Here is a 3,080-nt window from a genome sequence, read left to right as displayed (position 1 = left end):
GGGACCGGCGGCCACGCGCGCGCGGCGGGCGCGGCGGGGCGGCGGCGAGGCGGGGAGGGCGCTCCCCACCCGCCGCGCGGGGCGGCCCCGACGTCCGGGCGGCGAGCGAGAGGCGGACCGCGGGGCCCAGCCCGGGGACAGTCGCGCCGTGCGGCCGCAGCACCCGCGCACCGGCCCGGGTCGAGGCCCGGGGCCAGGCCGAAGCCCGGACCCGAGCCCCGCCCCCCGGCGGGCGCGGGGGCAGGGGTGGCACACGCGCCACACGACGGCCGAGGGAGGCGAGGAGGGCCGACCGAAGCCGACCGGCGCGCCCGCCCCCACGCCCGGGACGAGGGACCGCGACCGGGGCCGAGGCCCCGGCCCGGGCCCCACCCCCCGACCCGGGGAAAGGGCCAGCGGCCGGCAGAGGCGGAAGTCGACCCTCGCGCCACCCATCGCACGAACGCCTGGCCGGGAGGGACCACCGGGCCGCGCTCGGGCGCACGCGCGCGCCGAACGGGGCAACGCCACGCGGGGCAGGAGGAGGGGCTCTCCCCGGACGCCGACGCCCAGGACAGACGCCTCTCAGGGAAGGGCCGCGGCGGGCCCGGGAAGCGAGGCGCACCCGGGGCCGCGCCGACCCGAGGCGGAAGAGCGGGACGGGAGAAGACGAGAACGCCGGGGCGAGGCCGAGGCGACGGGGGAAGGCGCGAGAAACGCGGCCGGCGGGGAAGGGGACACCGCGGGAACCGCGTCGAGCGCAGCCGACCGCGGCCGGGGCACACGCACGGAGGCGGCACCCGGAGCGGAAGACCGGCCTCCGGCGATCCCCGCGGCTCCCCACACCGCCGCCGCAGTCGCGGCCAGCCCCCCGGAACGCCCTCCACCCCCCGCACGCGCCGACCCCCAAAAACCCTCCGGGCGCCCACCGGGCCCAAGCCGGGGCGCGCCACCGACCCGGTCCCGAAAGCGCGCGCGCGCGCCGGGGGGACGCGGACACCGGGCCAAACGGTGGCCGGCGGCGGCGCCCCACGAGGCGGTGCCGGGTTCGGGCCCAGACGGGGCCGCCACCGACGTAAAGCCGGTGCTGAGCCGCTCGGGGAGAGGGGATTCGGCAGGCAGCGGGCGGGGAAGGGGGCGCGCACGCGGAGGGGCGGGGGGCCAGGGACCGCGAGGGCGAGAGCCCCCGGGAGCCCGCTGAGGGGCGGCTCGGGGGAGAAACCTCAGGCGCGGCCGGGCCACCAGGAAAACACCGCCACGGGATCCCACCGCCACAGACACGAGGGCGGTCCCGCGGCGCACCGCCTGGGACGCCGGCCGGCCCTCGGCACCCACCCACCGAGACCCGCCTCCTCACGAGACCCGGGGCCCCGGCCACCGGGCCCCCCACCCCGCGAAGCGACCACAGCCACACACCCGACACCAGGGCCGCATCGCCCGGGATTCTCGTCCATCCTCCGACCCGGTCCCGCTCCGGGAGACCGGCGCGCCCCCACCGCGGGACGCTTTCCCGGGGCCAGGCGGCCCGAACCCTTGCCACGCAAACGCGGGCGCCGGCACCGGTCGCGACTCGGCACGGGAGCGGGCGGAGAGCCGGCTCGACAGCGGAGAGGGGTCACGCGCCGGACGGAACGCCGCGCACACCCCACCGCTCGCGGCACAGCCTCCGAACCGCTAGGACGCCGGGCCCGGCCCGGCGGGATCCTCCCCCGACTCGGAAGGGGGAGGCGCGGGCCACAGTAGGCGACGAGCCACGCTCGGCCCCCACCACCGCGGTCGGGGGCCGGCGGAACCCTCGCTCTCCCCCCCCCTCACCCCACCGAGGGGGGAAGCGGAGGAGGGTCCGCCGCGAGCGAGTCGCTACGGCAAGCGCTACCATCACGCACAGAGAGAGGCGGCGGGCCGGGGGATCCGGTACCCCAACGCACGCCTCTCGGATCGCTAGAGAAGGCTTTCTCACCGAGGGCGGGTCACTCTCCCCACCCGCCAGTCGCCCCTCGTCGGGCCCGCGGAGGCGCTCGGGGACGCCCGGGGATGGGAGGGAGGGGCCTGCGGTAGGAGGAAACGCACAGCCGCGTGCGGCAACCTCGAGCGTTCGCGGTCAGGGCGGGGCGGGGGGGGGGAGACCCGGCTGGTGCGCATGCGCGCAACCCCCCGAGGCCCCGCCCCCCCCCTTCCCACCTCCACCGGCCTCCTTCCTTCCGAGGCGAAGCGCCTCCGAAGTCAACCCACACACGGCCGGTCAGAGGCGGGACGGCAGCCCCTCGGCGGCCGGCCGGCGCACGCGCCACCGGCCCGAGAGCCCACCGCGATCGCTCACACGGGCCCCGCGCGCACCCGCCAGGGGGGAAGCACGGGACACGTGCGCTCGCCGGACCACGCGGCGCCCTTCCCCGCGTGGGAGGGGCGCGTCTCACGCCACCGCCTCGACCCCCCGACACCGACGAGCTCCCTCAGGACCCACGCGCGGACGCCGCGGCGGCGACCGGAAGAGGGGGCGCCGGGGGCGGGAAAGACACACGACCGCTCGGCCTCGGGCACCTGAGGGACAACCCGGAGCGCTCCAGGAGCACCGCAAAGGCCCAGGCGGAGCCCACGCTCGCGCGACCCCCAAGAGGGCAGCACGACGGGCCGGCGGGACGGCACCCCACCGCCGCGGAGGGGGGCCGCCCGCGAGTCGACAACCACAGGAGGCGAGAGCGAGGGGTGCCCGCCGCGTCAGAGGACCCCGCCGACCCACGCCGCGTGGCGGAAGGCAGGGACGGGACAGCGAGGTCGGGCCGGGTTCCGCGCCCCTCGCCTTCCCCAGCGCACCACCCGCAGGCGGGGAGGAGAGACGAGGGGCCCCCGCGGGCGGAGCGAGAAGAACGGTCCCATTCGCCACGAATGTCCGCCCCTCGCCCGTCGCGGCTCGGACCCTGCCCGGGAGAGCATGACGCCACCACATCGATCACGAGGAGCCCCCCCCAAGGAGCGGGAGGCGGCCAGCCGGCCAGCCAGCGAGCCGATCAGCCCGGCCGTTCCCCGCTCTGGGGGGGGGGGGAGGGGCGGCGGACAACCCAGCGGAAACGAGGACGCCTGACACGCGCGGCACGGAGCCA

This window comes from Symphalangus syndactylus, chromosome Y (assembly GCF_028878055.3).
Source record: "Symphalangus syndactylus isolate Jambi chromosome Y, NHGRI_mSymSyn1-v2.1_pri, whole genome shotgun sequence".
In the NCBI taxonomy this organism is placed as follows: domain Eukaryota; kingdom Metazoa; phylum Chordata; class Mammalia; order Primates; family Hylobatidae; genus Symphalangus; species Symphalangus syndactylus.
Note: the sequence above shows the minus strand (reverse complement) of the source record.